The 15,868-nt window shown below is 36.6% G+C and overlaps 1 pseudogene; it reads left to right on the top strand.

The window, feature by feature from the left end:
- The first annotated feature begins 14,275 nt into the window (after window positions 1–14,275).
- On the top strand, window positions 14,276–15,410 carry LOC140528315 (F-box/WD repeat-containing protein 2-like; annotated as a pseudogene).
- The last annotated feature ends 458 nt before the right edge of the window (window positions 15,411–15,868 follow it).

The following is a 15,868-nucleotide window of genomic DNA, read 5'->3' as shown; positions in this document are numbered from 1 at the left end:
CTGTTAGTGCTTTCTATTTCTTTGGCCTCGAGACCTAGTTTCCTCATCTGTAAAATGAAGTGATTGGAGTAAAGTCTCCAAAGTCTCCTGAAACTCTTTAAATGTGATCTTATGACTCACATGCATGTAGCAATAGATGCAGAAAAAATCTTTGACAAAATACAGCACACATTTCAGTTTTTAAAAAAAGACTGAAAGATTGAGGAATATTTAGATCTTCACCTTTATACGCATAAAATTACTTACTTGAAATTGAGTTAGCATTATATGTATTAAGAAATCCATAATTCTCCACTAAAAATAATGGAGGTTGGGGGAAGACATATACCCACACAATATTGTTATTCAGGATAGGACTGGAAATGGTAGCTATAACAGTAAGTTGAGATCAAAGAAATGAAATGAAATTGGCATTGTTAAAGAAGATGTTAAATTGCTAGGGTGTGTGTGTGTGTGTGTGTGTGTGTGTGTGTGTGTGTGTGTGTGTGTGTCTGTGTCTGTGCACACATGCATGTGTGTGATGAGGATATAAAGAATTATTTAGAAAACTCCAGAGGATTAAGAAAAAACCTTACTTACAGTAAAAACTAACTTACACAAGTGAATAAGGTATAAAATATGTCCATAGCATCATGAGTGTTTGTATAAATGTTCATTTTAAGACAAGCATCATAGGAAGACAGATGACATTTTAAATACCATTGATACATATTATACTTCAATTTTGTTTGTTTAGACCAGTAACAAAAGAACAAAAATTATAAGATTTTTTTAAAAGAAACTTTCAACATTTGGAAAGATATGCAATATTCATGGTGAAGTTGATCTAATACAGCAAAGATGATGATATGCCAGTAATATTTTTTTAATGAATTAGATAAAATAACAAGAAAATTCATATGTAAGAGTAAATGATCAAATGAAGGGGTTTACATATTATCTTAGTTGTAATACACAACCAATAAAAATATTAATTACAATCCCAAGGGTTGAGTTGGGGGGTGGGGTTTCATAGGAAGGGATCAGAGTATGGATGAGGAAAGCAGTGAGCACACCTCTCCCCAGATCACACCTCCATGGAAGCACTAAAAAATTTCTGAACCCACCAAACAAGCTCTAAAACAACAATGGAAAGCAGCCCAAATTCTGTGCTGGAAACAGAGTGCAGTTTTAACATAAAGGTCAAAATCAAGAAATAGGCTAAAAAATGTGCAAACAGCAATAAAAAATAACCTGACCACAACAATGACAAAGAAGATCAAGTCACAAACTCATAAGACAATGAAATCAAAACAGCTGCAATCAAAGCCTTAAAGGGAAAAAAAGAAAACAAAACAATAATTGTACACAAGTCTGAAAATTATTCCTAAAACAGTGACAATTTATTTTCAAAATCAAATGAAAGTAGTGAAAGAATATTAAGTGAAAATAAAAACAAATGAAGAAAATACAATAGTTTTGTAAAAGAGGCACAAAAGCACTAAAGAAAATAATACCTTAAAAATAGAATTATTCAAATGAAAGAAGAACTAAAAAATTTCCTGATAAACACCATATACTAAAAAGCTGATATGGCAAAATGAAAAAAAAAATAAGTACAAAAGCTCAGTGAAAAAAGAAGAATTTCTTAAAAATTATAATTAGGCAAGTGGAAGCTAATGATACCATGAAATACCAAAAAATAATAAAACAAAATCTAAAGATTGGAAAAAGTAAAATAAAATGTTAAATATTTCATTGGAAAAACAACTTAATAGGAAAACAGATTGAGGAGAGATCATTTAAGAATTATTGACCTACCTGAAAGCCATGAGCAAAGAAAGAACTTAGTCATAATATTTCAAGAAATTATCAAGGAAAACTGCTTTAATATCTTACAACCAGAAGTTAAAATTTTAAAAATCCACCAGTCACCATCTGAAAGAGGTTCCAAAATCAAAACTCCCATGAATATTATGGACAAAATCTAGAGCTCTCAAGTCAAAAAGAAAATACTACAAGTAGTCAAAAAGAAACAATAAAATACCATGGAATCCCAGTCAGGTTCACACAAGATTTAGTAGCTACTACATTAAAGGAGCAGAGAACCTGGACTATTATATTCTAAAAGGCAAAAGAGCTGGGATTATAAGCAACTATCACCTTCTCTGCAAACATGAATATAATTCTTCAAGGAAAAAAATGAATATTTAATTAAATAGGGATTTGTCAAGAATACATGATGATAAAACAAGAGCTGGATTTACTTTCAAATATTACTCAAGAGAAGTATAAAAATGTAAACATGGAAGAGAAATTAAAAGAGACTCAGGTTAAACTCTATATATGAGGATGATACATGTAACTTCTAAGAACTTTATCATTATTAGGGCACCCCTACATAGAAAAGGGATGTGGGAGTGATTTGATTATGTTGGGATGATGTGGAAGAAAATAGGTAAGTGAGAAAAAGGGATGCCCTGGAAAAAGAAGAAAGAGAGGAGAAGAATGGGAAAAAACAACCTCACATAGAAAAGGTACACAAGGAAGAACTTTTACAGAGGATCAGAAAAATGCAGGCAATTCTTGAACCTCACTCACATCCAAATTGGTTAAAAATGGAAATATATACATAGGTGTATGTGTGCATGTGTGTGTGTGTGTGTGTGTGTGTGTAATTGGTAATAGAAATTTTCATTACCTGAGAGGGAATTGGGTGGGGAAGGGGATAAGGGAAAGAAAGGGGTGATAAAAAGGATGGCAGATTTGAAACATTGCTCTAGCCAATCACTAAGAAGTTTAAGAAAACATCTCGAAAAATATGAGTTTTCATTCCATTAGTATTGCTTATTATTTCAATTTCAAGAATTCCCATCTAGGGGTTTTAATAGTGTAAATACAAAGGAATAATTTGCAAACACATGTTTCAGTCACAGTAAAGAAAAAAGAAAGAAAAAAAGATGTAGAACAAAAGCTCTTCTACTCCCTGATCTAATCTTTGAAACAGATAAAGAAACAATGAAAATTTTGGCTTATTTAGATTTTTTTTTTGTATACATGATGATTTTTTAAAACACTTTCTGCTTTATCTATTAATTATTTTTATTTTTTTCCATAGGTCAATAATTCATGATTCAACTGATGGCAAGAAACTCATTTAAGATTCATTTTTGCTACTCCGTTCCTAAACAGAAAATGTCTTTTCTTATTTTATAAGGTCAAACATAAAATACTTGAATTATTCAACTTAGGAAAAAGAAAGTGGAAATAGCATGAATACAGTACTGAACTAAAAATGAGAAACTAACTCTGAGCAACAAATATGTGATCCATTAGAGGGACTGTACATTGAACACAACCTATATTCTACCTTGTCTATCTATTTGACTGAGATAGTTCTGGGAGAACCTGCCTATAACAAAAGGTGCTCCCATTATTCACATTTTTTGGCTTACATCCTCCTTTCAGAACCCAGAGAGCAATTTCAGCTATACTTCCTAAGTACAGTCTCACTGCAAAAGGGAGGGGTAGGGGAAGGTGCACTCATTGTGCCATATGGATCATTCATTGGGCAATGTGTTCCTAGATCTAAAAAGAATGCCAAGCACAGGGCACTCACATACTTTTTAACAAGAGCAAACCAACATCAAACAAACAGAAAATAATAAAATTCAGTAACAAATCACAATGACTTACAGTCTGATGGGAGGTTAATACACTCCGTCATAAAAGGAAATAGTTTATTAGGAAATGTCATTAGACATTTTACTTATGCACTGCATTGTGTCTGAATTCTCTGCTCAATTGTTCCCACATCGAGTTAATCTACTATTCAATCCAAGACCACGCAAAGTTTGTCATACCTTACTAAAAAGCCAAGTACTTTTAGGTTTGTGCCCTCAAGTTGCAGTTACAAGCAGTTTGTCATTCCCCAAAGATCCCCAAAATGAGTCCTTTGAATTCCTACAACTCTGGATGCATGCTGCATGGAATAACCCCCATAGGATAAATCAGTCTCTGCTGCAAGGAGAATTAAATCTTGTATTTTTCTTACACTGTGGAATCTTAGGTAGCTGAATTTTCCTCTGTGGCCTCAGTTCCCTCATCTGCAAAATGAGGAGCATTCAATTTAAAACCGACTATGGTCTTTGGTAGCTTTAGATGTCTATGGTTTAACATCATTTGCAAAACTTACATGCTTTATTTAAAGGTTTTCTTTCAGCTTCAACATTCTATATTTTTAGATAACATAATATCCTATGATGTTAATGGCATCTCACACTCTCCGATTCTTGAAATGATTTCTCAAGCTGCTACTTTTGGAACAATAAAATGTCTAAAAAGGGAAGCAAATGACCTAATATTTTGGACAGAGTCTCTCACTTTGATTCAGAATGCAAGAATTTGAAATTAGACTGTATTTGACAGCCATGTGACTGTACGCAAGTCACTTTACCTTTTTAATCTCAGTTTCTATATTTTTTCCAGTGTTGATAAGGTGTCTATACTTCCATGTTTTAGTGAAGATAAAATGAGTCTGTGCATGCAAAACAATCTATGAAAGTTTTGATGCCATAAAAGTCATTAATATAAGTGGGCATTTTTTTTTTATCATTGTTCCTATCCTTTTTGATTTCTTGGAACTCCTTATGTTAACACACAATTCATTCTACTACAAAAGGAGAAAAGTATATACTGGGGGAAAAAATTAACAGTAGCACAGAAGTAGTTTGATGTTTGATCCTGATAGGGGTTCAAAAGAATTTTATACAAGTTGTTTTAAGGAAAGCAAGATAAATCAATTGCAAGGAGAGAGAAGCGATAATTTACTTTTTGGAGATATTTTTCAAGCATGGTGAAATGCATTAGCATAAAATTGTGGAACAGTGACAGAGACAAAGACAGAGACAGAGAGAGAGAATTGAAAAAAAAAAAAACCAACAACCTGAGACTTTGAAGTTGCCTTGAGAACTAATTAAGTTAACTTTTCTCCTGAAGGGGCCATACAGCTGAGAGCCTTGGCAATGGAACTTTCCCATCAAGGTAATTGGTTCACATCCAATTCCTGCTGCTAGAAATGAAATCTTGGCACCAGCTGATTTCCATTGAGGTGTTTAAAGAGATGATTGCCCCCAGGGACAAGTACCCATGGCACCATCCATTGCTGTTCTTACATAGACATATCACCAAGGGGTAGCAGCAGATGAAAATTGAACTGAGAATTGATGTTGAACTGTTGTAACTAACTGATAGGTGGGAGATATATAGGCCATGAAAACTTGCCTAGTCAAGGATCAAGGGCTCCATAGCAGAAACCCTCTGACACCTACATTTAATACAAGGTTTCTTTAACAAAAGAAGGATACTTATTTTTTAAGGAGGAAGGAAAGCACATACAAATTTCCGGGATTTTTTAGTCAATAAGTTTAAATGCTTTCATCAAATATAAATTGGAATAAATCTATCAATCTTCCTTTATCATTCTAACTATCATCTATCTGTCTATCTGTCTGTCTGTCTGTCTATCTATATATCCATCTATCCATCCATCCATCTATCTATCTATCTATCTATCTATCTATCTATCTATCTATCTATCTATCTGTCTGTCTGTCTGTCTGTCTGTCTGTCTGTCTATCTATCTATCTATCTATCTGTCTATCTATCATCTGTCTATCTATCTATCTGTCTATCTATCTGTCTATCATCTGTCTATCTGTCTATCTATCTATCCACTCTATGTGCCAATTCCACTGCTAAGCCCTATGAACATAGATATAAAATGAGACGTTCCCTTTTATCAAAGAGCTCACATGCAAATAGGGAAAGACAAAACATATAGGAGTGGTAAGCTACAGGGCAGATGGAAAGACCAAGTGGTCCTTCAAGCAACAAAGCAAGTGGGAATGACGTCTCTGTTGGTAAAGCTATATCCGTTTCTGAGAATGAACAATTAGAAATTGCCAAGGATATTGGGGGCAAGATTTTTTTTTAACCCTCTGGATTTTCTATATCTGTGACCGTTAAGAAGTCAAGACAAAATGTGTACAGCTTTCAGAGGAAGTTGTCACGTGGGTCTCTACAAAACCTTCCTTTTGTGTAATTACAATAAAGGTCAAGCCCTGAAATCAGGGCTGTTTCCCTACATTCCCAGGCTGTTGTGTTCTGGGCTGCCTCCATCAGGATTGAAAGAAAAAGACTAATGGTGGTTTAGCCTGCCGGGTGCTTCCTTCCTCTTTCTCCCTGAATATGTAGCTGTGCTTCTTTGCATACCTGTCAATGTCCATTGGTCAAAAACTGGTTTAGGTGGTGGCCAGGATGTTCTCAATCCCACCCACAAATACCCTAGAGAATCATGAAATTTCAGGACCGAGCACAATTACTGATATTATCTAGTCCAATAACAGGAATCTTTTCTAAGAATACTGCAAAAGGCTTTATGAGAAGCATATTACTTATACATGTGACCTATTTTATTTTTTGTCACTTTAAAGAAATACCTAATTATTAGGAAGTTTATTCTTCCATCAAACTGAAATTATGCTGTCTATATCTCTTACCCAGTAGTCCCACTGGGGGAATGTTGGTAAATGTTTAACCACTAACTCTCTAAAAAGATTTAAAAAAACCCAAATATACAGGACACACTTTGAATTTAAATCTGCATTAGTAACATTTCTTCCATTACTTTCTTAAGTCTAGACAGTCAACAAAACAATAAATCATGCCCCAATTTGAAGTGTTCACTGATTTCTGAGACATAAATTGCTTACACTAAAATTTTTAAAATTGGCTCTTTTGAGCTGGATAGAGCTGGCTATAGCAGATCTGTGGACCTAAGAGTGTATAACTAATTGTTCTTCCACATGACAGCTCTTTAAATAATTGAAGACAGTGATCTCACTCTACCATGCTACCCCCAGAAGGCACCCCTTCTAAACATCTAAGATTTGATACCTGTTATCAAAAGATCTAATAAAATAGTCCAAAAAACTATAGAAGTACTTTACTAAATGTTACACAAATACAGAAATTACTTCACATAGCAATAGAAAAAGCTCATAGTAGATACATGTCATTGTATTTTTAAATGTAATTGAAAAGTGTTTCCTTCCACATGTGGCCCATGAAATGCCTATGTTGTAAGGGTAGAATAAAAAAGACAATATCCATATGAATTCATCCAATAATATGTCAAAGTATATTTGAGAAATGTGTGAGTCATGCAGATCTGGTTGTGGAAAAAGAGGTATTTTGACAACTCAGGGTCAAGTCATCACTACTGTACAAAGATAGAAATTAATATTTCCTCTGATTTTTACTGTATTGATTTAATAGTGTAATTGATTTCATGCTGCATTGATTTTATGAATGATTAGCACCTGGCTAGACATACTACACTCAAAAATGCTGGTCTCTTCTACTTTGAGTGGTTGAAATGGGATGATATGATCACTCCTGAAACTAGCCCCTGGGACATTTGCTTGCTAAGTAGTTTATCCTGAGATCTCTGTTTATTGTCTATAAAAAAAAAGTAGCTTAGACTAAGCTAACCATCAGCTTACTCCCAAAAGGCAATTCTTCTACTACTGTCTTTCCTTGTGAAATTAGGGGAAGTTTGATCCCCTGCAATGGGGATCAAATCTTGTGGTTTTGGTCTCCTAGTCAAAATTACAAGAGGTAGAGGAATCACATACAGTAATTAACAATTAATAAATTGTCAGAGCATTGTGATCATCTTCACCTGAAGGCCAACACACCTTACCCAAATGTAATCAATTCTGACATTCCCCAACCACTCAGAATTTCTCCTTTCCTAAATCTCAGTAAAGAGGTATTCTTCCTTTCTTATCAGCAGATGATAGGACTGAGGGGGCCAGTATGACCCATTTTATTAATAACCATATGTGCAGCTCTTAATAAATTGATGTCGTTTGGAGAAACGTGTCTCAGTTTCTCTGGTATTGCATTTTACTCAACACATCGTTAGAATTAAAGAGAGGTTGGCCTTAAGAAGCCTGAGCTTTTTGGTCAATGAAGACTATGCAAGGAAACAATAGAAACCAGTCAATTTTTCATTGCAGGTTGGAAAATTTTAGCATTTACCTAATACTAAGGAAGATATTACCTGGTGGTGAGAAATACACAACAAAAACTCACTATCTCTGGTAAATTCCCAGATGGTAAACACCCAAAGTGGTATGTAGGTCTTAAAATATCTGCAGGAATTCATCAAATTAACTGACCTGAAATGAGAACATTATGTCACACAGAGCTATTTCTTCTTCACAACTGAATAAATATAAGATTGGTTTACAAAAATTTTAAAACAATATTTTAATAGGCTTTTCCATACAAAAATACTCAATCTCCAGGTTATGTGGAATAGAATTTTTTTTCTTTTTTTTAAATACAGAGACATCAAAGAAAAAAATCAAAATCATATAGGAACAGAATGAGGTACATATCATCACCATCATCCAGCCTGTTACTAGAGATATCTAAAAGTTGTTCCAGTGATCTTATAATTCAGCTTTGAAATATAGTTATTTGAGCCACTTGTGTAATGGTCTACAGAATACTAAATATTATGACAGTAATAACTATAGCTTACTTTTATATAGCATGTTAAGGTTTGCAAAGCATTTTTCCTATTCTCACATTTGACCCTCATGAATAACCCTGAGAATTATTATTATCCCATATTACAGATAAAGAAATTGAGCCACAAAAAGATTAAGTGACTTTCCCAGGGTCATACAGCTAGTCTCTGTTGTAGGATGTGAATTCAGGTCTTTCTGAAATCAAATGCGAAAACAAGCATCCCAGCATACAGAGGAGGGCCTGCTATCACAGGTTCTTAGATCTACTTTTCTAAAAGGAAAGGCAGCTTTTGAGGGGTCAATAATCACTTTAATCAAGCACAGCAATCATCACATCACACACTTTATTCATTCACTTAGTTCAGGAGAAAAAGTCAGCACCCTGAACTTCAGAGAAAATACAGAGGAAATAAAGACCAACAGACAGGGCTGCCAACTGTTTGACCATAGACAATACATATATCATGGATCAACAGATAGATAACTGTCTGGCCATACATACATAGTTACAAGAGAGAAAAGCACCAACATCTGTGGGTTTTTTTTGGTGTGGGTGGGGGGGTGGGGAAGGAAGGGGAGGGGAGGGGGAGGGGAGGGGAAGGGGGAGGGGAGGGCATACTCCTTACCAGCTGCCTAGAGTCTCTTCCCACCAAACAAACACTTCCAATGAGTAAGCCCCAAAACAAAACCTCCCTTCAAGATATTTATATGCTTTTCAGAGCCAAAGGGCATCACAACCCTTGAGAACCAACATTAGAAGTTGATGAAAACTGTGCCTCCCCTAATCAAGCTTCTCTTAGGCAAGGCCATCCATGGGTGGGGAAGATCTTTAACTCTCTAATTAGCATTACACCAAGTCTAGCACTTAATGTGCTGTGACTGCTAGCTGCCTTTAAAGGGCTAATGTCAGGGGATATGCATTTCCAAAGACTTTTAATCTTATCTCTATCAAAAAAAGATGAGCAGTACAACTATAGCTAATAATGTTCAGCATGATGTTGTGAATAGTTAGCCTTGAAGCCACAGAGACCTGGTTTCTAGTTCCACAGACTTGATGTATGACCCTAGGCAAGTTACTCAACTTCTTAAAACAGTCTGAAATTATAAGTTGCAGAAAAGATACTTTCCTGTTTTTGTTTGAGGGAGTTTCCTCAATCAGCATTCCTTTATATCAATGAATCACTAGTCAAGCCTCTATCTCTGATGAGGTATAAGCCCAAGACAAGACCTTTTTTCCTTGGATCAGGAGGGCTTTTATCCCGTTTGTCTGAAGGGCCCCCAGAAAGTCTGGGTGCTCCTTGGATTCCCTTTCCATTTCTCCCAGCCCAGATACTCCCTATCTTCTATTTAGCATTCTTTTGATATTCCTCCCTTTGATCCTATTACCAGTCAGTCTGATCAGGATTCTCCCTGAATTTAATGTATCAAGACCATCCCTGGGATCCCAGACTACTTGGGAACACCTGGATTCTTCCCTCAATCTTTGCTGTATTTAAATTCCATCTAGCCTCCATGAAGGTGCTCAGATTCAATTCAGCTCAGACTCTGTCTAGCTGAGATTCTATCTGGCCTGCTTGTTAATACAAGCATTACAAATGCTTAGACTCTTTAAGAGTCAATCCAATATGGTGAATCTTTAATAAACTTTGTTTTTCTTTGGCTTTAAGAAGGTTTGTGTCGAATTCATTCCAGCAAGATCCGGCGTGTCATATTTTGGGGTTCCCCATCACAACACAGACCTCAACACCTCCACTCCCAAGTTGCTACTTGTGATAGGGTTCAGACTCTGGGGGCTTCCTTGAGCTACCCTGGGTTTTCCCATTTGATCTGGACTTTCTTACTCAAATCTCATCTTCCCATTTGATCTGGCAGTCTCTGGAAACCCATGAGCTTTTCATTATCACTGTGCTCAGGTCTCTGATGCACTCCCCACCCTTTGATCCTATTACCAGCCACTCCCATCAGGATCCTCCCTGGGTTTTATCTATCAAGACCATCCCTGGGACCCCAGACTACCTGGAGATACCTGCTTCTAGCCCAGGCCCTCCATTGTCTGATATCTCCTGATTACCTCCAAGTGCTTCCAATCCTTGACCAGTCACCTTATTCCCATTGAGGTCATCCTTGGACTTCTCCTCAAGACCCTCTCTAAACCCCTCCTCCCATCACCCTAGACTACCAGATCACCCCCAGATCCCTCCTATAGTCTTTTTTGTATTTAAATTCTATCTTGCCTCCATGAAGGCGCTCAGATCAATCCAGCTCAAAATGTGTCTAGCTGAGATTCTATCTGGCCCACTTGTGAATACAAGCATTACAAATGCTTAGGCTCCTTAAGAGTCAATCTGATATGGCAAATCTTTAATAAACTTTGCTTTTCTTTGGCTTTAAGAAGGCTTCAGTCAAATTCATTTGAGTCGGACCCAGCATGTCAATATTTTGGGGTCCCCAGCACCCCTGAACCTCAACACTTAGAGCCTTGTTAGTCAATGTTTTCCTTATCAGTTAACAAATCAAGCAGGCATACATTGACAACCAAATGAGAACAAGATTCCACATGTATGAAACAGATAAGTTCCTGGATGTGAAGGGGAAGGGAGTATCTAAAAAGAATGGAGGAGAACAAAGAGAGGACACTCTTGCTTGGGTCTGGCCTGAGAATCTGTCCATTTTCTTGAGAAGCAGGAATGAGATTTTATGTCCTTTCCAGCACAATATTCAGTCCAGTATTCTGATAAAGGCAGGATTTTCTGTTGAAGAACTTAATCATGAATCCCTCCTCTTCCCCCTCCCCTACCCAAACACATCCCAGGTCATTCTTTTCTATGTTTCCATTTGTAGAAGAATAAAACTTTTCCAAGTCATTCCTCATCTCATGAATTACTCTTTTCTGGGATACAAGAATGACTTTGCAATTGGACATTTCTATTTTTCAAGTTTTCCCGTACCAATATCCATCCAAATGAGTTGGTCTATCTTTTGAAAGGCCTATCTTTTGATAGGTCCAATGACTTGAGGCTCAAGCTATGATTCCTCTGGCCATAGTTATTGTGGTTTCCTCAGTAATTAAAAGGGATTTAAAAAAAGATCCAGCCAGAAGGAGCTGGACACCGTACCCTGCTCTTCAGATGCTTTATAATTAGAAGATACGGGGCCAAGTCTACTGAGGCTAGACCTTGCAGTATCCTCCTCAAATATCCTTTCTATGCTATATCTGCATTAAACTTGTTTTGTTAACTATTGAATGACTTAAATGTCTCATCTATTCCAACACTGAACTAATAGGGAATCAGCTTGCATGAAGTCCACTCCATTGTGGGCTCTTTAGGGCATGCTTCTGTTGCTGCCTGAGACTGGTCTTCTGTTCAAAGCATCTCAGTGGGCTAATGAATGTGGAGTTCACATCCCACCTTGCAACTAGGCAAGGTTTTGAAGTTTTCTTTAATTCTCAAGCTGTGAGACAGGCAATATCCTGCCTGTGATATTGGCCTGAAGAAAAACAGATTTGCAGACTGAAAATATGTTTTTTTGTCATATATTTCAGTTAATTTTACACTTCTGCAAATTGTATTACTATGTAAATCTCTTCAAATAAGGAACAAACTTTGAGAGAATTCCCCAAGCTGTCCTTTTATTATGTGCCATCTACTCTATGGAAGGATTCTGAAAAATCTCAGAGATTGCACGGTATGAGAGACAGCTCTAGACATGAAATCAGGGAGATGGGTTCAATTCTCACCCCTTATATCCTTGAGTTGTATGACTATGGCCACTCTCTGAGTTTCAGGAACATCTCTAAGACTTAATGCAGAGGTCAATTTGCATAAATTCAACAAGCGTTTCTTAAGCAATGGCAATGGGCCAGGCAGTATGTTAGATTCTGGGAATGCAAAGACAAAATGAAAAATAATCCTTCCTTGATCTTGAGTAGCTCATATTCTATTAGCAGAAGCAAAACATATACAGATAAGATCATAGAAAAATATATACAAAGTAAGTACAAATTCATTTTTAGGCTATAGGGCTCTACTAACACGGATGGAGACAGGGAAAAGGGAAGGATCAGAAAAGGCTTGGGGTAGGAGATTGCTCTTTATCTGAACTTTAAGGAAAATTAGGGAGTTAAATAAATCTGAGACGCCAATACTTTCTAGTTTGCCTGTGCAAAAGCAAGATGGCCAATAGAATACTTGTACCAGCATGGAGGTTGCTAGTTGTGCTTTCGATAGAGCACTGGGCCTGAGTTCAAATCTCATGTCAAATACTTACTAACTATGTGACCCTTGGCAAATCACTTTCACTTAACTGCTATTTGCCTCAAGTTTTTCAGCTGTAAAATGGGGATTATAATAACATGTACCACCCTCGTAGAGTACTATTGTGTTATGAGGATAACGAGATCATATTTGTAAAAGTGCTTAGTGTAATGACTGGCAACTAGTAGATAATTCTATAAATGTTATTCTCTTTCAAACATGTTTATGTACAGAGCATATACATATATATATACATACATACATACATATATATATATATATATATATATATATATATATATATATATATATATATATATATATATACATATACATATTGGTGCAAAGAATTTCAGCAAATGAGAAGGAATCATAGATCCCTCACGTACTGAAATGTAGCACAAACAGAAGGCCTTGATTGACAAGTCTTTGCATGCGTAATTTGCTCTATCAGCTGCTTTGTTACTACACAGTCAGACCACAGTTGCTTGCAATTGATTCTCTAAACAACTATCTACATTTTTAAGAATATTCTTGGACAAATTATTTTGTCAGTTTATTAATAACTATCTCTTAAGAAGTTGACGACAACTTAGAGAGAGGTTAGAATGCCATCAAGGCTATCTAACTTTGTTCCATTCAACTTATATTTTTAAGTCCCATCAAAGATGTTAGTGAAGCATAATTTGTAGATGGAATGTTTGCAGATGACAGAAGCTTCCAAGGGGACTTTTCTGAATTGAAGCCAACATAAAGATATAATTAGGATAAGTGTAAATTCCTATGTTAGAACTAAACAAAACTAACTACCAAAATAGAAGGTTAAAAAGACAAGGCCAGTCACCTGTTTATGTGAAAGAAAATCTAGAACTTTTAGTGAACTATTAGCATTCTATGTCAGTCAAAAAAAGTTAATCTGATTTTAGGCTGCACGAATATACAGCATCTAGAACATGGAAGGCAATATATATCCCGTGTTCAACCTTGGTTTGGCTTCATTAAGAGTCTACTATTTCTGAGCACCGTATTTTAATAAGGACAGTGACAAACTGAAATGTATCCAGAGTAAAGCAAGGATAGCAAAGATCTACAAGCAATGTAGAGATGGGTCAAAGAAAATTGAATCATCCCAAGCTGTAGGCTGCAAGTCAGTTTAATGGCTGCCAAAGCATTCTGATCAATGTGAGGCTCTGCTAGCCTGCTAGCACTCAGGCTGCATGTGTCTGTCCCAAGGTTCCTGGAGTGCACCTTCAGAAAAAAATTTATCTCAGTGGAGCAATCCAGCTCAGACACCTTTCCAGTAACCTAAAGATTCCCCTCAAAATGAAACTTCCTCAAACTTTTTCCATGGGAACCCAGCTTTTATTAAAATAGATTGATCCTCAGATCTTATTTACATGTTGACTCATTGGTTATAAGTGCCTGTACAGAGTATGGCAGACTTCCTCTCCAAATTTGGACTGGCAGATATATGATTCCGCTCAGGGTGCTCTGCATTGGAAGAAAGTTTATTTGAAGGCAACTTTGAGAATGAAACACTTGAAGGAGCAAGAAACTTTTGAGATCTCACCTTATTTGGGTACAATGCTAGACTATATGCACTCTACTTCAAGTGTGGACTTCTCTGTACAAGGTCAGATGACTTACCTGTAAAACTCTGGCATGTGGGCCCAGAACAGTGTATATATGGCATCCAGATCCACACTTATGCTAATGTAAAGTTTGCAAAGGAATCTTAAGGGATCCCCTGAACTTGTCTCTTTGAGTTGCCATGATTTTTAGAAACACTGACCTGAACTTATCAAGGATGAAGCGACCTCTGGGCTGATGTAACTTTTTATTTGTACCCCAAGTTGTATTCCTTATATGTCCTTGGGAATCAAGATAGGTGCCAGTCAGTCTGAGCTAGACTGGAAAACTGCTTGTGCATCTGGGACCTTTGTGGATAAGCGGACCATCTTATCTTTGTAGTCTGGCAGTTCCCAAGGGAAAAGAATGCTGCTTTTGCCATCTGAATTATTCTTGATTTCTCCTCCCTGCCACTCCTATTTAGGTGGAGATTTCCATTTTCTTCTCTTCTCTGTCACAATTTCATAAATATGTAAGTTTCTGTTTGGATTATGAACTCTTGGTTTGCTTAGGGTTCCACATGAATGTTAATTTCTCTTGTAATAAATCTCATTGCTATGCAATGTCTCATGGAATTGTAGTATTATTTTTGGTTAACAAGCTTGATGAACAAAAACTTCTAACAGGACTTTTTGATAATACAGTAGGCTGTTGGAAATGGAGTTCAGGACCTGGAATGTATCCCTTCAGAGGACAACCAGGTACAGTGCCCAATGTGAACTGCAACAATGAGCTTGATCTCTTGGTGAATGGTTCTTTGGACTTCACTGTGAAAGGTGGACTTTGGACTTCACCTACCCAACTGACATGCCTGAACACACTTACTAAACATACTGAGAGGGTAACCACTGTGGTTTTACATAAATGCAGGCTTAAGTCTCTCTTGCAGAGCCCTGGAGATCAAATTCTTCTCAGTGTTGACAAGTATGGCATCAAGATTTGATCATTGGAAGAGACATCAACTGCAAATGCTTACAAAACATTGTTTATAGCTGAGGATTGACATATCGGTTTGCAACCAAGATTCCAGCCGCAGGACTTTTATCAGTGGGACTATAGTATTTTCAGGGTTATCAAGTCTCCAACTCAGCAAATTTGGCATTGATTAGCTTTGGAGACATCTTTACACTGTTATTCAACATCTTTTACTTACACATCATGGGCTTAAGGACAGACAACCTCAATCAGCCACTGGTCTCTTCCTGAACATAGGAAATCAAAGATGGACTCAAATTTCTTGGAAGGTAAATATCATGGCTAAATGGACAGGATGGACAAAATGATATCGGTTTGGTTTTTGCCACCAGTATGCTTGACCACAGTATTCACTTGGTGTTATAGAAGGAACATAGCTGGAGATATGGACAACAAGTTAAAAAAAAAAAGACTAGATACTGAGGC

This window comes from Notamacropus eugenii, chromosome 1 (assembly GCF_028372415.1).
Source record: "Notamacropus eugenii isolate mMacEug1 chromosome 1, mMacEug1.pri_v2, whole genome shotgun sequence".
Lineage (NCBI taxonomy): Eukaryota > Metazoa > Chordata > Mammalia > Diprotodontia > Macropodidae > Notamacropus > Notamacropus eugenii.
Note: the sequence above shows the minus strand (reverse complement) of the source record. Positions and strands in the feature narration are given on the sequence as shown.